The sequence below is a fragment of the Oryctolagus cuniculus genome, chromosome 2 (assembly GCF_964237555.1).
Source record: "Oryctolagus cuniculus chromosome 2, mOryCun1.1, whole genome shotgun sequence".
NCBI lineage: Eukaryota > Metazoa > Chordata > Mammalia > Lagomorpha > Leporidae > Oryctolagus > Oryctolagus cuniculus.
Genome location: NC_091433.1, coordinates 153,151,198 through 153,175,427, shown reverse-complemented (window position 1 = coordinate 153,175,427; position 24,230 = coordinate 153,151,198). Strand labels below are relative to the sequence as shown.

Here is a 24,230-nt window from a genome sequence, read left to right as displayed (position 1 = left end):
GGAAAAAAGCAAATAACTGTTTTTAAAAATTTCTGTCCAATATTTCACCTGCAGTTTCAGAGTATAAGGCAAGGAGAAAAAAACCAAAGATTTGTAGGCAAGCACATAAGAAATGCCAATGTGTTTAGGGATAGTATGACTGAAACAATCATTTAAACTTACATTATGATCTGTTGCAACTTTCTAATGAATATGTTTCTTGGGTTCTGGTTTTTCCCTCTAATCACAAATAGAAATTATTATCAGGATAATTCAGTTGGCAAACTATATTTACAGTGGCTAACCTCAACTATTGTTGATTGATACAGAAAATCCTAAGGAGTCTACTTAAAAACTGGTAAAATTTATAAGGGACTTCAGTAAAATCAGAGGATACAAGGTCTATACACAAAAATCAATTGCATTGCTACTTCTAGAAGGAATCAATTAGAAAATGCAATAAATGCATTTTTATTAGTAATCTTTATCATAAAATATAAAAAAATTCACAATAGAAATCCAAGTTCCCACACTCAAAATAAGTCAGTCGAAAAACTTTAAGAAACCTGAATAATAAAATATCCAACACTGATTAACTTGAGAATTATTATTAACATTCAGTTATCTAGCATATGATTTACAGATTTAATGCAACCCAATCAAAATCTTAGCTACATTTTTGTAGAAATTGAGCAGCTGATTATAAAATATATGTGGAAATGGGTCTGGAATAACCTGCTTATCTTGAAAAAGATGAATTAATTTGGAGGACTTACATGCCTGGTTTTAAGATTTATTACAAAGCTGCTGCATTAATCAAGACAGTGAGATATTGTCATAACAGTAGTTGTAAAGATCAATGCAATAAAATAGAAAATCCAGAAATGTATTTTTAAATTTTTTTTATTATTATTTAACATATATATAACCAACCAATTTTCAACAAAGATATCCATACACCTCAATGGGGAGAGAAATTCATTTCAACAAGTGATCTGGTTAAGAATATTGAGGGAAAAAGTGAACCTCAACCCACCCTCATGCCACACACAATATTGATTTGAGATCATTCACAGGCCTAAATATAAAATTTAAATATGAAGCTTCCAGACAGAATAGAAGAATAACTTACATCCTGAAATATGCAGAAGTGTGCTGGGCACAAAGCACTAACCAAATAAAAAAAAGGTGCTATTTGGGTTTTATTAAGAATTCTTGCTCATAAAAAACTGCTACTATTAAGAGTCAAATCACAAAGTTGAATAAAATGTTTTAAAAGGTGCTTGGGTCCCTGCGCCCGCGTGGGAGACCGGGAGGAAGTGCCCGGCTCCGGCTTCGGATCGGCAGAAGACCTCTCTCTCTGTCTGTCTCTCACAGTCTAACTCTGCCTTGCAAAAAAAAAAAGAGTGAATCAGCAAACGACAGCTGGCTTCTTCCCCCTCTCAAAACAATCACTTCAAGACTGTTTTTAATAGATTTCTTGATTTATATAATAAAAGTTACTCATTCTCAAATCATTTTTTTCATTTTTTATATTCTTTACAACCCTTGGTACTTCTTCATGGTTCCTCTCTCCTTGCTGAAATCTCAAAGTCTTTTATTTTCATCTTTGGTGTTTATAGAATTTGCAGCCAGAGCCAAAAACTCCTACAGATTATGACAGTTATCCTTTGTATGAGTTTGTCTGCTCTTCATTTTATTGATGCAACAGTGCAAGTGTGGACCCTTATACTCTTTCATTTGGCCTCTTGTAGATTAGAAAAAGGATTTTAAAAGAGACTCACATCAACTATCTTAATTTTACCAGGTTAAATATGGGCCTAGAGAAGTTAATTAATTTTTCTAAAGTTATGTTATATGACTAATTAACTTGGTTAGTTCATCTGACTAGTTGATCTGGTCTGTTAACATTTTCTCAACTTCAAGTTACATACAAAACTGCCTTCATGTACCTAATGATACAGTGTGATAATATTTGGGAAAGCACATTTTAAACAATGAAGTATTTTTGCAAATACAAAATGGAATGGATTCTTATTCAATACAGATTTTTTCAGTAGCAGAATTCTGACTCCTTTTTTTTTTTTTTACAGGCAGAGTGGACAGTGAGAGAGAGAGAGACAGAGAGAAAGGTCTTCCTTTGCCGTTGGTTCACCCTCCAATGGCTGGCACGCTGCGCTGATCCGATGGCAGGAGCCGGGTGCTTCTCCTGGTCTCCCATGGGGTGCAGGGCCCAGGCACTTGGGCCATCCTCCTCTGCACTCCCTGGCCATGGTGGAGAGCTGGCCTGGAGGAGGGGCAACCGGGACAGAATCCAGTGCCCCTACCGGGACTAGAGCCCGGTGTGCCGGCGCCGCAGGGCGGAGGATTAGCCTAGTGAGCCGCAGCGCTGGCCTTCTGACTCCTTGATGCATGGATTAACTACTTTGATTAATATGCATCAAACACATTGTTAGGGTAAAAAAAAAACACACGTAATTTATCAAAGATTTATATTTCAATGTTAATAAGCTTGTAAGAGTCAACAATAAGATAACCAAAATTTAAATATGACTTTGATACCTTTTTTTTAAGAAAACACTGTCCAGTAAAGGTATGAAAAATGCTCAGTATCATTAGTCATAAGGAAAACACAAATTGTAACTTTAATAAGGTACTGTCTCATAGTCACCAAAATGGCTCAACTTTCAAAGACTGATAAAGCTGGGAGGGTATGGAGTACCTAGTACTCTTATATATTGTTGATGGTAGTATAAAATGGGATGACCACTTTAGAAAGCTGCTTAACAATTTTTTATAAGTTTGAATACATCTTTACTATAAGCCAGCAATTTCATTTCTAAACACTGTCCCAAGATAAATGAAAATGTCCATTAAAAGACATAAAAATGTTCATAGCAGCTTTATTTAAACCATTAAATAACTAGGGGGAACAAACCAATGTCCATCAACACTATAGTATATTCAAACAATGGAAAGCTATCCCACAGTAAGAGAAATGATTTCTGATATATGTAATATAGATGAATCTGAAAAACATCATTTTCAGCAAAAAAAAGCCAACACAAAAGAGTAGGTACCACATTTTTTGAAGTTTCTACAAAAAGGCAAAACTAGTCTTTAGTGATTAAAAAGCAGAAGTGGTTACCTCCATCTGCGTTAGTGTTAGGAGGGGAAGAGAGATGTACGATAAAAATATTCCAAGCTGTGATGTTGAATGTTGGTTACCTGGATGTATATACTTGCCAGACTCATCAAACCAAGTATTTCGGATATGTGTATTTCATTGTATATCATATCTTGATTTTTAAGTGAAATATAGTGGGCAGTGTTATACTGTAGCCGATATAACTGGCACCTTCGACACTGGTATCCCAAATGGGTGCCAGTTCAACTTCTGGCTACTCCATTTTTGACCCAGCTCCTTGTTAATGTCCTAGGAAAAGCAATAGAAGATGGTCCAAGTATTGAGGCCCCCTGATACCCCTAAGGAAGACCCAGAAGAAGCTCCTAGTCTTAAGGCTTTGGTCTGGCTCAACTCTGGCCATTGGAGCTATCTGGGGAGTGAACAGCACATGGAAGATCTCTACCGTCTCTCCTTCTTTCTTGGTAACCCTGATGTTCAAAGCAAATAAATCTTTAAAAAATGAAATATCACTTGCTGATGGAAAATCCATGTATTTCTTTTCTTTTAAATATTTTATTTATTTATTTGAGAGGTAGAATTACAGAGAAAGAGAGAGAGACAGAGAGAAATGTCTTCCATCCACTGGTTCACTCCCCGAATGGCCGCAGCAGCCAGAGGTGGGCTGATTAGAATCCAGGAGTTTCATCTGGGTCTCCTATGTGAGTGCAAGCACCCAAGCACTTGGGCCATCTTCCACTGGTTTCCCAGGCCATATCTAAGAGCTAGATCTGAAGAGGAGCAGTAGGAACACAAACGAGCACCCATATGGGATGCTAGCACGACTGGCAGAGGCCCAACCTACTATGCCACAGTGCCAGCCCCAAAATCCACGTATTTCAAGGAAAAGTTAGAAGGCAACTATTATAATCTCCTACAGAACATGATCCTTTGTCAATAATAAAACCAATCTAAGTGTAGGGTAACTGGGTTGCGATAGGCAAAAAAAATCACAAAGTTGATGTGGTCATTGATGATGACACAGTTTCCCATTTGCTAGTGACAAATTGTTTGCTCTTTAAATATCAGTTTCCTTGTATGTAAAATAAACATAATTGGATGTCAGTGGATTTGTTTTTAAAAACAAGGAATTTTCTTTATAAAGACAACTAAGTGAACTAATAAAAGCAGATCTGCTATAGTTGAAGTGGTGGGGGCTTCAGAATGAAGCCTACTGGGGCCTCTTCATTTTTACTTCCATGATGGCTAATCTCACGATTCTGTGGAAGATAACTCACAGCTCTGGACGTAGATCAGCTGAAAGTAATTAACCTGTCATGCATATTGAATACATCAATATGTTGATTCATTTCTCTTATGCTTAATACATTATTTTTATGACTTCATGCCTTCAAACTAAAATTTCCAGTGAGACAAAAAGAAAAGGAACTACCTCTGGCTCAAAACTATTAATCACATTTTTTGTTGGGGAGGGAAGGCAATCAAAAGGATAGGGATTCCAGAGGTCCCTAGAAAGGAAAGAAAAACATGGGAAAAAAAAAAAAAAAAAAACATGTTGTCACCCTCCAGGAGCCCTGAGGGAGGCAGAGACAGGGGAAACATATGCAGTAGAGTCTTCAGATATTGTTGAGTCTGCTTAAGGAAACTCATTGAGAACTATGCACACTTCTGTGCAAAACAGGCTGCTCCAATGTTTGTCCCCTGATTGCTAATGAGACATGCTACATGAACCAAACACCTTCAGTTCCCTGATTGATTGTTATCCCTGCCTCCAGATTGATTGTTATTCTGGACTTCTCTTTGGTTGTTATTTGGCCCCTTCCCTAATTGGCCCCTTTCTGAGAAGTGATTACAGATTTAGTCAATCAGAGAGAGCCACATTGTGTATAAAAGAGCCAGGACTGCAAGGTTCTCTGGTATTTCCTCCCTGAGAGTCCCTCTCCTGACTGCTGTGAATGGAAGCCTCTTGCTTTGCTGACTGTCTCTGTCCATGTGGAAATCCTCCTTTAATGTGAGACAAGAACTGACACAGCCCTCATTGTCCTACAGCAAAAATATATCTCTAAGCCGAACTCTTTTCTCTTTTAAAATATGCATTAATGATATTATATTTCTGATGGATTTTCTCCAAAAACATTAGGAAAATGAAGTCAATATTTCAGAAGACTGCAAGGATTTTAAAAATCCTCTTGAATGGTGATTATTTTTATTAAGACGAACAGTGCCATGGTGCAAAATAAGCTATGTGAGTATAAACAAAAACCACTAAATGCTGTTATCTGGAATTAGGAACACATACTTCAAATAAAACATGAAATATAGACACCACATTATGGAGACAGGTTTACTGTCAAATAGGCAATTAAAAACTAAAGTATATTCAGTCACAGAGACATTCATTTTCTAAAGCTGGAATGACTAACAAGGAGATTTTCCCCCTTTCCTCTATTTTTTTTAACAAAGAAAACAGGAATAAAACATTTCATTTACAATGGAGCATATATTTTTAAACAATCTTGACATATCTTAATCATTCAGTCAGTTACCAGGAGAAGCCAACTTCCTTTTCCTGTTTGTGGGCTGTTAGTTCAGCTGCACCTGTTAATAAAGAGCCTCCACCTGGGTTAATTTACCAGTTAGAGCCATGTGAGTATGAAAGGAATCCTTGTAGTAAACAATATGTATTCCACAGTAAACACCGCATTATCCCCAGGCCAAATGATGGAGTCAACTCAATAAATAAAAGCCCTGGCGGTAATTCTTTTCTTTCACAATTAAAAACTAATTATTGGTTGAAACTGAACAGTGTGGTAATTTCATTCATTATGTGCAGCAAACAAAACCCTAGAAAGCTCATGTTTTTGAGACCTTGTTGACATTTGCTTAACTGACATAAATTTTTTTTTAAACCTTATCTCTTGAACTTATGGAAGGACAATTATAGCTTTGGCTCAGGAAGATCACTGTTCAATGCAGTTGGCTAAAATGAACACCACAGGAGACTCTCACTTGCCCAATAGGGGCTCTAAGACATCAAACACCAGGGAAATAATTAGTAAAGGAACATAAGTTTTATATTGTTGAGACATACCCTGCCAACATAACCTTTAATCTCTTTTATGAAACAAAAACTAAAGACAAGAGAATGCGGCTAGGTAGAAAATGTTCTATTAATGGCCAATGTGTATTAATTTATATATGTATATATATATATCAAGAGTTATTATACATATGCTACATATATCCTATTTTTAATTTATCCCATGAGGTAGGAACTGTTTATGTATTGTATGTTAGGCTCATTTTTATGCCTTTAATTAACGATCCATAATAAAATTGGTTTTGAAGTTGGATAGAGACTTTCCTATGAAAACAAAGTGATAGTAGATACCAAAGGATACCAGAATACATAAATGTATATTTACATATATTTTCACACAATAATTACTGGGAATATTACCCAATAAATAATTGTAAAACAACTTGCGAAAGTCACAGGGGAGGAAAAAAAGAGAAGTGAAGGAATCAAGGCAAAGTAAAAAATAATCGTAGAATAGTAAAAAAAAAAAAAAAGTCCCTGTAAGTTGACTATATCAAGAATAATTGCACATAATTTTAAGAATTGGGTTGGAAATTCAATTCTGATTTTAATAGAGATTAAAGCAAAGACAGAAATAAATTGAAAGCTTCAGTGCCCTTATATAAAACTCTAATGCATAGAATAAAGCAGATTTTCCCTCATAGAAACTCATAAAAATGATCCTTCTTAATGAAGAAATGTTCTGCACCGTTCTGCTTACCACTTCACAGAAAACCAAAGGTCCTAATACAAAGTGAATCTTAGTGAAACCATTCTACCAGGAAACAAACAATGGTATAAGTGTAGAGATCTCTGACAGTCATTTTTGAATCATAATCAACATTGAGTGTATAATTCAATGGACCTCCAAGTCTTTAGGCTAGTGTTTTTAATTTATTTGAAAGGCAGGCAGGCAAGCAGGCAGAGAAACAGAACAATAGACGAGAGAGAGAGAGAAACAGAGAGAGAGAGAAAGAGAGAGCAAGATATCTCTCCCACGTGCTGGTTCATTCTCCATATGCCTACAACAGATAGGAATAGGCCAGGCTAAAGCCAGGAGCCAGGAATTCAATTCCAGTCTTCCAATGGGTGGCAGAGATCCAGCTTGAGCAATCACCTGCTGCCTCCCTAGGGTGTGCATTAGCAAGAAGCTGAAATCAGAGGGAGACTCAGGACTCAAATTAGGCAGTGTGATTTGGGATGTAGGTATCCTAACAGGCAGATTAAACGCTGCACCACGTACCCAGTAGTGGTTATAAAGCTGTTTTACGTAACACCTCTTTCATAGATGTCAGATAATGAGTTAGAAAGAATGTTGTGATAGATGTGTGTAATTCTGGGATTTTGCTCCTGTTTTACCCAGAAAAACTCCTTCTTTATCAGCTATATGTAAAGATTTCTTATTATTTTTAGAGACTCCACTAGAAAGAAAAATATGAAGTGGATTTTTTATATTTTAAATATAGCAGTGAAAATATCCAACATAAAAGTCACAAATACACAGTAATGGCTAACTAATACTACAAATTTATTAATACAAATTTAGTTCTAAAGGAAGTAATGTGAATCATTGTTAGAATTTGGTCACAAATTTGATTTTTATTTTAAGAGGATGAAAGCAAAGACAGAAATCAGTTACAAAGTTCAATGTCAATATGAGCCATTATTTTTTCTGCCCTTTCTGGTGATATAAGAGAAATATAAAAGATTTTAACAAGACACTAATCAGAATACAAAATACTTTTTAACATCCCATATATACTATGTAAAATATATAATGTGAATATTAGAAGGAAACACATAAAGATGAAATTATGATGGTATGATTTTAAAGTTTTTGTTATTTTTCAACATACCTTTAGAAAACATCAGCCATTTTGAAATATAGCTTTATTTTAAAAGCCACTATGATAGAGAAAACTTGCATTTATAATTTTAAAATATTTAATACAATTAATAGTTATTAAGTGATAGAACAGAAGATTCTAAATTTTTTAATTTCACTAATTTTTAATTGAACTAGATAAAAATAATAGCAACAAACATTAAGTAACAATGATAACACGCTAAAAATCTTTTAAATGTATTTAATGCTTGTAAGATTCCTTGTAAGGTAGGTGCCATTTTTAGAGGTAGGGAACCTGTCTCTAAATCACAGGAATATGGACAAACTTGCCCAAATCACATGGCTACAAAGTGGTCTCTCCAGGATTCAAAGCCAAGCAGTCTAGCTTCAGAGCTCATGCTCTTATTAAAACTTTAACTTCCTTAAAAAAAAAAAAAAAAAAAAAGGCTCTCCAGTTCCTCTCCAGAAAAGCCCTATCCCCTAATATTATGTCAAGAGACAACAACGCTATCATCTCCCACCATTGTACCAGCCCATAATTTTCAAAATGTTGTCGTGCGTGTTATCTGACCCTCAGGAGGTACCCTGTGCTGTACTTTTGTCTTGGATCTTACTATGACATCTGTTTGACATTTGCCACCATATACATGGACTTCTTGGCTCCTCGTCTCACTGGACACATTCTAACCCATAGTATTGATTATCTGGGTTTCAGGAAGAATCCTGGGGAGGTGTTAACTCTCATAAAGTCTAAACTTGGTTAGACACGAAAGGAATAAGCCCCCATGCTATCTCATCCTAATTTGTCACAGCATTTGATGAGATAACCAAGCTTATCAAGTGAGTGAGTGGCAAACATTGAGTTAAAACAGGTTTTTCCTCAGGGTATACACAAGTGTTCAATGATGGTATTAATCAGATAAATATTCTATTAACTCTAATGTGAATGATAAAGCTATTAAAGCTCAAACTGTGATTATAACTACCATTTCCTTACTGAGGGAAATTACACATTTATAGCTCCCAGCATGAGGCCAGAAATCTAGGCTTCCAAGTAGGTCTATGGCATGTTACTGGACAATGGAATTCACATTTGAGAGGAATTCAAGAAGTATAAAAAGCCTTTGTGTTCAGTCAACACTTCAGAGGTTTCCTCTGAATACAAAACGAATGTCTTCATACCTCTTTTTTAAAAAAGAATTTCAGCATTGTTAGTCCATTTTACTGTGGCGACTCCAGGGACATGCATAGCCAGAGAGCGGTAGGTCATGGCAACATTCAGATTTGAATTATTTTTCTACCTAGCAAAAAGCTACAACAACTCATATGCAGTTGAGTGCTTGCGTGCTTGCTGTTACACTAACTGAAGATATCTTCCTTTAAAAAGTGACTAGAAATCCAGTAGACCAAGAAAATTTTTGAAAAGAAATGCAATGGGGATACTAAGAAATCTGAGTTTGTATGACTTAGCTAAAGGTGCAGAAATGGGTTATCTTTTCTCCCATTTCAAGTAAAGAATTAACTTGGCAATTATTGATTTTAATATCATGAAATTTGATATTTGAAGAATTATTACAAGATTTCTAGTATACTTAATTAGATTAATATGAATTCCACCTCTTCAAAGATTAAAGTAAGTAAAATCAGCTTGGCTCCTTGGATTAAGGAGAGTAGTATCAAAATGAAGGTAAAGTAATTTGTTTTAACTCTTTCCTTTGATTTCAACAAGGCAAAAGCTTATCTTAGAAAAATAAACATAGTACAGATACTTGAAGATATTCATGATATATAAGCCTACCACCAAGAGTTAATAAACACAATCATGATAATGTTTATAAGACAATTATCATCTGCTAATGAAGTAGGCAGGCATACAGGTTAAAATTGATTAGGTTTGTGAGCTGGAAGACCACGCCTTAACCATGCCCCCGTGTGACCTCAGGCCCCTGGCTGACCACACCTGTGTGCCCACCGGCCATTCAGGTTAATTAACCATTCTCCTTTGAAAGTGGATTAAAAGCCTGGGATGCGGTGTGCCCGGGCTCTTCCTTCCTTTTGGCCTTTTGCCAGTGTGGGCCCGTGTAGCCTGTGACTCAAATTTTATACCCTTTTCCTCACAGAAAAGAAACTTAGAAAAAAAGAAAACTCAGAAAGCTTAATAGACAGGTGACCTGGAGCAAAGCACACGTGACACACAGGCATCACGCTCAAACATCCCGACTTTAGAGCAGCAAACGTTGCCACTATTCTGTCACTGAACACTGGTTTTTACTCAGTGTATCAGGAACATGAAGGGAGAAAATGAAATGTGGACTCACAGTTAAATGTTACAGGAAGTGCACAAGTGACGAATGTCAGAGAATCTTCTAACCTTAAAATATTTAACATTTTAATACCATGAAAACAGTGTCTGTCAAGTTAACCAGCTATCAGGGGAAAATAGGCAAAACAAATTTTAAGGTAAATGTGAGAAAAATTATGTCCTGAAAATGCATTCAGTAGAAAACGTTAATGTTACTCTGATGATTAGATTTGATATTACATTATCTTTAATCAATTCAATGCTTCCACCACTCCAAGTACTTTCATTCTCATGATAAACATTGATTGAAATTCAAGGTGAACAAAATAGGATTTTTATATGATTTGTTATTCACACTCTCATATGTCTTATGATGAAATCAGTGGAGATCTAGCTACAAAATTAACAATTTCAGTACTGAAGCTGATTTATGGGAACTTCACCAGACTGAGAGGTAGCTTAACTTTAATGTTCTATTTTGCTATTTTAGAACTACTGGGGTGTCTTTTTGTTTTTTTCTAACTTCAGATGTCAATTCAATCTTAACCACCAAGTGATTCCAGTAGAAAATACTACAAGTGAATAACAATAAAAGAGAAAAAGTGTAATTGAGTAGTTCTTGCTTTCCAGATAGGAAGATACTGCCTCAATGTTTAACAGAAATGGTTGTTTAATGAGAAATACATACCATAGTTATTCTACAAAGCTGTGATTAGGAGCAAGGTTTCCTAAACTTTGTACACAGCAACAGTCAGCTGTTTGTTTAAATTATTTATGATCACCCAATTTCTCCACCTTAGGCATATATAAGGTTAAGTTTGCATCACTAGGGGAAAGAAAACTGGAGATTCATAATTATACTTGTGTCGTATTTTACAAGAAGTAATCTTAGAAAGTATCTGATGTGGCAGAGGCAGACAAGGTATTTATTAAACCCAGGTCCCTTTCCCCACGGATAAGAAGACTACACGTCACGAGCTCCTTTGCAGTCCTTACATGTGACTGAAGTCTAGCCAGAGGACTGCAAACGAACATTATGTGTTCTGTTTCTAGACGTCACCTGTAAAAATACCTCCCATATCTCGACTCCTATGCTCTCCTCTTATGACAGCTCACTGGAATGGAGACGACACCTCATCAGTGGGTTCTGGAGCTGGACCTCACCAGCCAGCAAGAGCTAATCAGAAAAATCAGCAATGCTACAAATTAGGGTAGGCAAACAACCTGGCTTTCTTTCTTCCTCCCCTCCATCCTGTCTTTACCTGTTTCCTTGCTTCTTTCCTTCTTTTACAGCATACCATTGTCACTAGAATGGTTTTATAATCTACATAAAGAAGATGACAAAGCTAAACTCTAGAAGAAACCTGAGTCTGATTCATTAATGGGAAAAGGGCCATCTTGACCAGCAACAGCTTCATTAGAGTGTGATGTGAACTAGCTAGAGTGTGCTCAAGTCTGCTCAGGATGGTCTTTGTGATCACCGTCCTACGCTAATTAACCGTGTCGCTTTCAATTGCAAAAGTATCCTAATCCAAAGGGTGGCCATTTCAGTATGGTAAAAAATATAAAAACTTTTCTTGTTAAGACATTGTCATTTTTTTGTTACTAACGTCTTTACTGTTAGTTCAATCCAACTTAATTTTACTATATATTAAAAAACTAACATTTGATCTTCATAATTTTTGTTGTTGAGAAAATCAATTAGCTTATTTGCCATTTACTTTGTAAAGTAAGGCAAAGAGAACAACTTGCCAAATTGACAGCAACAGAGGAGTACAAGTTCCCTTGCCTTGGAATCTATGGCTAGTGATGGTAACTGCATCTAAGGTTCCAAAAGCGTTTGGAACATACTGTGTGACTTAGGTGGCATGACACCATTGTGTTCAGGATAACACATATTTCAGTTTGTGTTTTCTCAGCAAATGTCAAATGAGGAAAGTTGATCCACTGGTGTCCTGGGTGGCCATAGATTTATTCACTAATGTTCTTATGTGTTCTGGGAACACTTTGTTTCTCAGTCTGAACCACATTTGCTGCTCTGATGTGTTAACACATGACAGCCACTTGGGGGCAGGGTTTACCCTAGTGGTTAGGATGCCGAATTCCGTATCAGAGTGCCTGAGTTGGACACCAGGCTCTAGCTCCTGGTTCTAGCTTACTTCCTACTAATGCAACTTTGGTTTGCATGTGAGGACCGAGTTCCAAAATCTCAGCTCTCAGTTCCCAGCCAAGTGCCACAGGAGTGAACCAGCAGATGGTCCCCGTCCCCTCTCTCTCCCTCCCTCCCTCCCTCCCTCTTCTACCTCTTAAATAATAACAATTAAAAATAAAATCCACTTGGCTTCACTTCAAATCCTATGTCCCCAAGTGTTTTACCCCTTGCAAGTATAGAATACAGGCCCCTTTGATTGGAATCACGTTTTATGTAAAACCAAACAGACTTGGAGCACACAGACTCACGTCTACATGTACGCACACAACCCACACCATGCCTCTTTATGAAAAGCTACTGAAGCAGAAAAGCTGTTTGAAATCTGGTTAATTGCAAGCTTCACTGTCCATCTGGAGTTCTGGGCGATTTCCACTCGTTACTTATGTCTAGACTTCTATGCTTTAATGTCATTCTCCCATAGCCACTCAGTCAAAACTCTCAACATTCGTTTCTGTTCTACATTTTTAAATTATGATCAAAATTTTAATCAAATGCACTTTTTATTATACATGATATGATTTTGTTTTCATAGGAAATACTCAAAGCATAATTAATATTATTTAGTTGAAAATATTGGGGTTCAGAGACATAAATTAAAATTTCCAAGTTTCCATTATTACTAAGAAGCAGAATTCAGACTAAAATACACCACACACACACACACACACACACTCAATGATTGTACGTCCACTTCCTTGAGCAAACCAATAATCTGTCTCCTGATTTTATTCCCTGATATCCTACAGTTCCTCAAGTTACTTGTCTTATTTTAATCAAACTGATAGCCTACACATCCTTCTACTATCACATCTTCACTTACACTCACCTTTAACCTTCAGAACATCATTTTTTTTTCTGTCAGCTTGAATCTTTAACAGTCAATTCAAGTTCCCTCTTCCCTTCAAAATTTCCTTTTGGATACTTCAATTATTTCAAATTTCTTAGAACCCTACATGTAGACAGCCAAGGAAAATTTGAATTAGTAGTGCTAAGTCAGGAGAGATGTCCACTGCAAACCAAAAAACTAATATCACCCTGATAAAGCACTCTGCTGACAGCTTTGGATTTACTGATTTTACCTTTATGTTTTTAAATTGCAGTTATTCTGAAAATTTTAAAAACTGCAAACTTTACATAAAACCACAAGTTTTTGTCTGTTAGATGAGAAAACAAAGTTGCAGAGGATTGATTTTTTTCTAAAGAGCATATAACTGATTCAGCTACAATGCACATGAGATTTTAATATTTTAAATCTGGTGCCCCTTTCCCATTGCTTGAGTTCTTTAGCTATTTCTTTTTAGTTGTATCTAAGATATATCCTAATTAAATTTTATGATAACTGACATTTTTTGGTTTCATACTTTTGTTTTAACAGTTATTAATGCAATATTGTACTTGATAAATAATAATGGGTTCCTTAACTGAATTTTGTGTTTGTGCTGACAGAGTCAATACCAATTCTTCCTATACGTGAAGAGGAAGAGAGACAAAAAAAATATGAATTTTTCCTATTGTCCCCAAGCATTATTTGCCTGTGCAAAGTGCTCTGACAAGCCCACATGAAAGTTCTGTCCTACGGTTGGGCCCAGGTCAGTCATTCTGGGCTTCCTGCTCATTGGATGGGAACATAGAAAGAACAAAAGCTCTGTGAGGAAAGATCACCTTTCTTGAGGAAAACAGATTATCAGAATGAAAATGACTCATTAAAGGAGCTTACCATCTAAGACAGAAGAAACAGCAATAGCAAAAGACAATTCTGAAGTTTTAGCTTCTGAATTTATTCATCCTTTTTCAGTATATGAGGGATAAAGAAAAATAGGCTTACAATAACTACATACATAAAAGGAGTTTGCATTTACTTGTCCTCTAGTTAACAATGACACTAGTTAACCAATGTTGGACAGGTAAGAATTTGTCCCCAATTGAAAATATATCATAATTTGCAATAAACTGTTATAATAATAATCTAAAACTATTGAGGAATTGCAATTTTTCTGATAATTTCATAAAATAATACTTAGCACAGAAAATCATTAGTGTAATACATGTTAAGACGTATTGTTTCTATACATCCACAAAAAATAGAATTAATGGTATAAGCATCCCAATAGAGAAAAATTTTCCACTACATGTCTAAAAAGGTAGTCAAATCAGACCATAACATACCATATTAATAGTGCTTACAAATAAATAGTAAACAATTAATCCAAGTTTCTTGCATTCTATTAGAGTGAATAGCATTTGATACACCCACCTTCCTGCTACTATCGTTCCACAACAAACACACCACAAGGACACACATGAGGGAGAATAGTATACATAACGGCCAGGCTTATAAAGTAAATTAAAACTACAGATTGCAGAAATAAAATCAGAAATTACAAGTAAAATTGCAAGCTGATGTATGGTGCCCACATAGAGGAGTCAGTGGATAATAGGTGGATGTTAATAACTAAACCAGTGACATAACATATGGTCTTGATATTGAGCCTCCTACTGAGAAAGCCGGAATTCAAAGAATTACATCTTTTGAAAAGGTGATGAATATTTCAAGGACCAACCACTGTTTGATGGTAACAGCAAAATTGCTCTCATGCTATCTGGTGCCTTGGGAATGGAAAGGTATTACCAACAGAAATTGAAATCTTAGGACCTCCTCACCTACTAGTAGAAGGTCCTAAGAGGTACAGACCCTAGGTTGACAAATTAGTATAAACATTCATCTCAAAATATTAAAATTGTGTGGTGCCAGCAGAATCAAAAATAAAACTGGTCACTAAGACCTATTAGACATACGGAGCTTACAGAAAGAACAGCAGGGGAACAAAGAAAAATTTACAAGCTTATCTTATATAAAATTCTTAAATGAAGAAACAATCATACCGTAAGCTATGCTATTCTTTATTCTCTCAAGGTATTTTTGGGAGGATATCTAGCTCCCTCCAGAGCTCATTATTTAAGTAATAAACCCTTTCATACCCTCTTAGTGCATGAGTGGCATCATTCATTTCAATATCTGAATCAAATATTAGGTGGTAGGTTGATCTTATCACCATGAAACAACAACAGATATTCTTAAAGGATTGCATCAATAAATACCTGAAAATTTACATTCATAATCACATTATTATTTTTTTTTTTGACAGACAGAGTGGACAGTGAGAGAGAGAGAGACAGAGAGAAAGGTCTTCTTTTTGCCGTTGGTTCACCCTCCAATGGCCGCCGCGGCCAGCGCGCTGCGGCCGGCGCACCGCGCTGATCCGAAGGCAGGAGCCAGGTGCTTCTCCAGGTCTCCCATGGGGTGCAGGGCCCAAGCACTTGGGCCATCCTCCACTGCACTCCCTGGCCACAGCAGAGAGCTGGCCTGGAAGAGGGACAACTGGGACAGAATCCGGCACCCCGACCGGGACTAGAACCCTGTGTGCCGGCGCTGCAGGTGGAGGATTAGCCTATTGAGCCACGGCACCAGCCCACAATCACATTATTTTAATATAACACAATAAAATTAGAAATTAACAAGCAAAGTATCTACCTACCAAGAAAGAGTACTTAACCTGCACATTATACAAAAATCAACTTAAAATGGATCAAGGATCTAAATCTATGACATAAAACCATCAAATTACTAGAGGAGAACATTGGAGAAACTTCAATACATTGGCATAGACAAAGACTTCTTAGAAAAGACCCCAGAAGCACAGGCAATCAAAGCCAAAAATAGACACTTGGGACTACATAAAGCTAAGAAGGTTCTGCATTGCAAATGAAACCTCAGCAAAGTAAAGAAGCAACTGACAGAATGGGAGAAAATATTTGCAACTATGCAACTGATAAAGGATTAATATTCAGCATGTATAAATAGTTCAAGATCCACACCCTACCCCTCAACAACAAAACAAACCCAGTTAAGAAACAGGCAAAGAACATGAACAGACATTTTTAAAGAGAGGAAATTCAAATAGACAACAGACAAATGAAAAAATGTTTAGGATCACTTGCCATCAGGGAAACACAAGTCAAAATTACAGTGATTTTTGCCTCACACCCAATAAGAATGGCTCTGATATAGAAATCAAAATACAGTAATGTTGAAAAGGTGTGGGGAAAAATGTACCCGATCTTCTGTTGGTAGGAATGTAAACTAGTACAGCCATTGTGGAAGACAATATGGAGATAACTCAGAAAGCTGAGAATAGATATACCATAAGACACGGGGATAGTGCTGTTATGCAGTGGGTTAACACTCTGGCCTGAAGCGCCGGCATCCCATATGGGCACCAGTTCTAGTCCCAGCTGCTCCACTTCCTATCCAGCTCTATGCTGTGGCCTGGGAAAGCAGCGGAAGATGGCCCAGGCCCTTGGGCCCCTGCACCCATGTGGGAGACCTGGAAGAAGCTCCTGGCTCCTGGCTTCAGATCGGCACAGTTCCGGCCATTGTGGCCAGCTGGGGAGTGAATCATCGGATGGAAGACCTCTCTCTCTCTCTCTCTCTCTCTCTCTCTCTCTGCCTCTCCTCTCTCTGTATAACTCTCTCAAGTAAAAAATAAATAAATCTTAAAAAAAAAAAAAGAGAGAGACACAGGCATCCCACCTCTGGGATTTTAAGAGATGAATCAGCATATGAAAGAGTTATCTGTACCCACATGTTTACTGCAGTTCAATTCATAATAGCTAAGATATGGATTCAACCCAGATGTCCATCAACTTAGGATTGTATAATGACATTGTGGCATTGTAGTATGGAATGCTAACTAGCTGTAAAAAAAAAAAAGAATGAAAACCTTTGCAGCAAAATGGATGCAACTGGAAACCATTATACTTTGAAACAAGCCTGACCCAAAAAGACAAATACTGTATGTTTTCCCTGACCTGTAATAACTAACATACTACCAAAACAAGCATCAAATATTTGTGAAATAGACGTTTTGAGATTTGATGATTGTTTGCAGCCCTTGTCTCTACTGAGGAGGAATAGTTTCCTTCTCTCCAATTTGTTGAAATTTTATTTTTTGTAGGGTTAATGACTATAAAATAAAAAAACTAGATCATTGTAAAAATTAACAGAAAGAATAAGAAATGGAGGAGGAAGGGTGGGAGCATGGACAAGAGGGAGGATAGGCTGAAAGCCTATGTATATGTGGAATATATGAAATATTTTTATCTTAAAAAATTTAAAATATTTAAAAATTCAAAATAACTGAAAATTTTTAAAAATTTTAAAATGCCCTAAGAAATGATTGATGAAAATATGCCACACATATTTGTTGAATGCAACTAAACAGTAGATAGCAAAATTTGGAGACACATTCACATATTTTACAAAAAATAATCTAGAATAATCTGAGTTCTCAAATCAAGAATCTGAAAAAACAATACTGAAGTATATTTTAAAATACAGAAAGAGAAATATTAACCAAGATAAATGTAGGAATTATTTATATAAGCAAAATAGTGAAGAGTAGAAAAACTTTTTAAAACAAGGTTTACTATACACAATGAAAATAAAAGAGATAAAAGGAAATTAATATTTCAATTTTCAAGATAAACAGTTTACTATATACCAGAATTCAGTAAGGACTTTTATATAAATCAAAAAGTTTTAGGTAATAAAATACTCAGGAATAACTTCAAACTAACAAACTTGACTATTTAGAAGAAAAAAAAATCAGAGGACTTTCCCCAAATATGATTTAAGAAAAACAGAAATCTCAGTTCTACTTAACAGGTTGTTATTATTTTGTGTGTTTTTCTAAACCTTCCAGAAACAGATAAACTCTAATTTATCTAAAAGAGGAAAAGGAAGCAAACCTTCCTCTTCTGTGAGACCATGGAGAGTTTGGTACTGGAGAAATATGCAAAAGTACCGCTGATGAATACAGCGTGAACATACTAAATGGAACAGTAACACTTCAGAGACAGAAGTTTGGTGTAGTGGTTAAGCTTCTGTAGGGATGCCCACAACCTATAATCACTGTGCCCAAGTTCTAGTTCTGGCACCACTTTCAATTCCTGCTGCCTGCTTGGTGTACCCTGGAGGCAACAGATGATCTGGCAAGTCGTTGGGCGATGGAGACCTGGTTTGAACTCCAAGGCCCATGATTCATCCTGGACCACGCATGACAGTTGTGGGCAAATGACATCTGAAACAGCAGGTAGGAGACCTCTGTCTGCCTCTATTTTTGTGTCTCTGAATTTCAAAGAAAAAAAAAGTTATCGATAATGTTTCCTATGTATATGATTATGTGCTAAAAAGATTAGCTCAAAATTATAGGAAGCATTTGATTTCAGAAAACTTAATAAGTTAATACGCAATTTAAACACATTACCGGAAGATAAAACAACCTCAGTGGTTGCCAAGAAAATATTTAAAAATTTTTTAATTACAAAAATACTGTATAACATCCCTCTCTCTCAAAAAAGAAAACCTAACATATAACAATTCATAGTTAACCTTGAACAGAGGAATACTTATCTAATATTACGAAACATGTTTATCTAATACTTATGGCAGGGGCCCTATTTTGTGGTGCAGTGCATTAAAGTACCACCCACAAGACCAGCATTTCACATCAGTGCCCATTTCAGTCCCAGCTGCTCCACTTTTGACCCCGTGCCCTACTAATGCCACTGTGAAAGCGGTGGAGGATGACCCAAGTGCTTAGGTTCCTGCCACCCATTTGGGAGACCTGGTTGATGTTGCAGATTCCGGATTACCCACCTGGCCCAGTCTAGGCCATTGTGGCCATTTATAGAGTGAACAAGCAGATGGAAGACTTCTTTCTCTGTCTTTGCCTCTCTGTGTAACTTTGCCTATCAAAAAACTAAAAATATTTTTTTAAAAAAGCTATGGCAGATAAAATACTATTTCATACTCAGGAAATTGTAAGTCAGACAAATACCATGGTATGTGGAGAAGTCAGAATTCTTAAACCCTGACAGCAAAATTATTGTGGAAAACAGTTTATCAGTGTCTCACAAACCAGATATACATACACTGGGCCAAGAAATGTCAATTCTAGAGATGTTAAGAGAATCCATCATATATTCTCCAAAATCTAAAGGACATATATGCATGGTTTCTAGGCTCCTTGGCTTCCAATTTATCTTCTGGCTAATGCACATCCCCAGCTCCTGGCTCCAGTCTTGGCCCAGCCCTGGTTGATAATGCAACAGTGGAGCAAACCGAACTTCAACCTATTGGTGTGGAACATGTACACTATCATAGAACAGTCCCTGAGTTACGATGGCTCAACTTAAAGGTTTTTCAACCATACTTCAAATGTTGAATTTTGATCTTCGGCTAGTGATACATAGTACTATACTACACTCTCAGAATGCTGGGTAGCAACAGTGAGTCACACTTCCGCCCAGCCAAATGACCACAGGAGTCAACACCCAATACTGTACAGTGTGCTGCGTTGCAAAGCCATGATGCTTGAAGGCTTAAGTATACGAAATGCATCATCAGTTTACATTGTTTTCAAATTGCTACGAATTTATTGGGAATAAAACATAAAAATACAAAATTCTTGATTTATGATAATTTTTTCTGTTCAATGAATGAATTAGATTGTATGGTCATAGAAGAATAAATATCAAGTCCATACATTTAACTGACAACCTAACTTCCATTGCTCCAAAGAGCAAGCTATCAAAGGATATTTACAGTTAATGAAGAAAATATTCTTTAAAATATAAAAAATAGATGACAATAATTGGACACATGACTCATAGTCAAAATATTAAGAACAGGACCAGAAAGATATAAATCAACCTCAAAATAATAACTCCTTTCCAGGGAGTAAAATGAGAAGGAAGAATTGGAGGCTCCAACTTTGTCTGATGCTTTATATTATTTTTAAAAATCAAAAGAGAACATGAGAATATTTATTAATTTTTGATGAAGAAGTTATACATAAAACAATAAGATGAGACAAATACGCAGCGGACAAATAAAAATTTTTTGTTCAGATATAGAGATAAATATTGAGAAAATACATGGACTGTATAATCAGGGAGATGGATAGTAGCAGACTTAGAAAAAGAAATTTCCCAACTCTATAATCAGATTTCTATCAAATTACAATTTTAAACAATATTGTGTATAATATTAAAATATCAACAAAAATATTTTGATCTGTGTTTACATTTTCCTTTTTTCCTTTTGATAAGATTCCCAGAATCTCTCTCATTTGTTTCACTTTGATAATGTAGAGTCATTTCTGGGCCTGTTTCCGGCTGTGAGAGTTCCTGGGTTTCAGTGATCAAATGGTGATTACCTACTTTTCTCCACACATCAAATTTTCTTATGCACAAAACACATTCAGTGTATGCTTGATTGATCCATCGGTTTACTCTTTGAACATATTGAACAAACATATTTTGAACATCTCTGTTTCATTCTTTGTGCTATGCACTGGGCTAATTATCACATATAAAATGGTTGAAAGGTAAAACTGTGCATAAGCTCTAATGAGTTATTTAGATGTTTTTCAATTGACATTTATCTTGGAGTTTCTGTGACTATCTCAAACCCATTTCAACTGAAATAATTCCCTACGTATAACACTGGATAGCACTGGGTTTTAGTCAGTGATGAACTCTATCTAAAAAGAAGTGTTGTCGTGACTGCTTCTCAAACAATCAATTTGTTTTGACTGATTTTACAGCATGACAGATTTCAGAGTAGCGTAGAAAAAGTAACCGATGCCAAAAGCAAATATGTATGTGTTTTTTTCTTCATGAGCCTTTTCAAATATTAAGAAATTATTTAAAAATAAGTTACTAACAGTACTGAAACAATTAAAATCATTCATAACACTGCATGCGAAAGTTTGTTTCTGGTTAAGAAAGACTTAGGACTTTCCACGCTTGTCTCTCCCACCAAATACAGCCATGCAAACTACACGGAATGCATGGAGCAGCTACTTAAGGGCTGGACAATAGAGAACCCTAGCAGATGGGAAACAAGACGAGAACTCAAAGTAGCATTCAACTCTTGGTTAGCACCTCTTCCTCAGCTTTCCTTTAGTTGTCACATTCTCAACTCAGGACAACCCAAAACTGGCAGCCGCAGCTCCAGGAAAGGTTCTCTGGTGCTGGTGTCAGCAGAAAGAGTCTCCTAACAGTCAGAGACAGAGATGGAATCCTCCACTTTCTCTCCTTTCTCTTACATGCTAGCCACCAAGTAATTCCACGACAGTGTTGGCACCAACAATGCCATATAAAACAGCCCATGAAATCCTAAAACTCTGGGGGACAGTGACTTTCTTCTGTGGTGAGAAAACCTGTGGTTCCAAGACAGTGAGGCGGTGCGGGGACTCAACTGCTACTTTTATGCATTTCCTTTTATCACGTGCAGAGGCAGACATGATCATGGGAAACATATGGCAGGCCTTGGCAAATTGAAGCTCAGCTTTATGCACAGAGCACAGAACAGGGAGCTTCCCAGAACCATAAATTGTTAGAGGGATAAAAGAGAGGAAGGAGTTTATTAAAGTAAAGCATTAAGTTGTTTTTGAAATGTCAGCCTCTTCCCCAGCAGCCCATGCATAGATCTAATTTCCTTCATTTTTATTTTTTTTTTTTTTTTGAAAGTCAGTTACAGAGAGAGAGGGGGTGAGGCAGAGAATGAGATATTCTCTCTGCTGTTTCTCTCCTTAAATTGCCACAATGTCCAGGTTGGGCCAGGCTGAAGCCAAGAATCTTCTTTAAGGGTCTCCCATATGGGTGCAGAGGCCCAAGGATCTGGGCCAATTCTCCATTGATTTTCCAGGTGCATTAGCTGGGAGCTTAATAGGAAGTAGAGCAGCCAGATTTTGAATCAGCAGCCATATGAAATACCGGCATCACAGGCAGCAGCTTTACTTGCTGTAACACAATACCAGCTTCCTAAATCTAACAAATTTATTGATTGATTGATATGAAGAGAGCAGATTTCATGTATTTCATGCATATAATTTTAAGAACCTAACAGTATTTCCCTCCCTCTTTCCCCCAGCTTTCTTGTTTTTCTTTTAATTTTTGTGATAACATGCTGTCAATAGACTTTATAATCACAAGCTTAGTCCTGCACTAAATGAAGAATCCAACAAGCAGAAGGTAGACAGACCACTGCTCCTCAGGAGTATAAACAAGGGCTGTAAAAAATAATCAAATCTTAAGATGTCAATTTCACTCATAAACATTACTTTTTTGTACTCTATAAACTACCACTTATCAGAGAGAACATATGATATTTGTCCAGAGGATAGATCTAATCTTAACATCATTCTGAATGCTTTGAGAACAATGAGCCACTGAGTAGTTAATCCATGAAACATATCTGTATAACACTGCAAAACTTAAAATGGAACTAATATTGAAACCGCAATCACAGAGGGCTAGTCAAATCCTGCAACCAGTATCTAACCATATTGAGGGACACCTGTTAATTTATTTTATTTTAAATCACCATTCTCCATAGGATTCAAGTAAGATGCAGACTTTCACAGTCTAATATTCAAAGTGCTCAAGAGACCCTCTAAAATTACTTAGTAAATGAAGAACCAGGAAAAGACAACATATGTCAATGCCAAGATGACACAACTGCTGGAATTATCTCACAAATGACTTTAAAGCAGCTATCAATATACTTCAGTGAATGTTTTTAAAACAAGTGAAGAGATAGAAATTTTTAGCAAATAAAGGAGAGATAGTGAAAAGAACCAGTGGCCGGTGTTTGACCTAGGAGTTAGGCTGCTGTTGAAGACACTTTTGTCCCATATCAGGGTAGCTGGGTTTCATACTCACCTCAGGCTCTTGACTTCAGATTCCTGTTAATTCAGACTCTGGGCGGGAGTGGTGAAGGCTCAAATAATTGGGATCCTGCCATCCATGTGAGAGACCTGGACTGAGTTCCTAGCTCCCAGCCTTGTGGACATTTGGAGAGTGATCCAGAGGTTGGGTTCCCACCTTCTCCCTCTCTCATATAAAAGAAGGAGCACGTACAATGTTAAGAACCAGTAACAATCCCTATTTTTTTAAATGTTCAAGGTCAATAGAACAGCAGGGTTCTGAGAGCAAAGACTCAGTGAACTTAAAGACAAGTGAATAAAAATTAGGTATTCAGAACTAAGAGGGAAAAAAATGAGCTCTTCAGCCAGATCCGAATGCCTTAAGGGCTGATTCTGAGGCTAGAGTGCTATTTAGGACATCTGCCATTCTATGAATCTGCTGTGTATCCCACTTCCCATGTTGGATTGTTCTCTCCTTTTTTTATTCTATTAGTTCGTATTAGCAGACACCAGTCTTGTTTATGTGATTCCCTTTGACTCCTAGACCTATCAGTATGATCAATTGTGAACTGAAATTGAACACCTGGACTAGTGAGATGGCATTGGTACATGTCACCTTGATGGGATTGTATTGGAATCCCATGAGAGTCTTTTAGGTATGGAAAGCCAAGACACTCTGGCAAAAAAAAAAAAAAAAAAAAAAAAAAACACACCACACACCACCACCTAAATGAGAGATCCCTGTGAGTGAGATCCCAGTAGAAAGAACGGGCCATCAAAGAAGGAGATACCTTTCTCTGAAGGGAGGAGAGAGCTTCCACTTTGACTATGGCCTTGTTGAAATAAGATTCAAGTCAGCGAACTCAAAAGGCTTCCATAGCCTTGGCAACTC

At 36.7% G+C, this 24,230-nt stretch overlaps 1 long non-coding RNA gene across 1 annotated transcript; it reads right to left on the bottom strand.

Annotated features, from left to right (window-relative positions):
* Positions 1–8,533: 8,533 nt before the first annotated feature.
* Positions 8,534–23,984, bottom strand: LOC127488708 (uncharacterized). The gene is made up of 3 exons (XR_007916488.2): positions 23,355–23,984; positions 13,390–13,512; positions 8,534–11,528 (listed from the first exon to the last, which is right to left on the bottom strand). It is a non-coding gene; the product is annotated as an uncharacterized lncRNA (long non-coding RNA).
* Between the last annotated feature and the right edge of the window lie 246 nt (positions 23,985–24,230).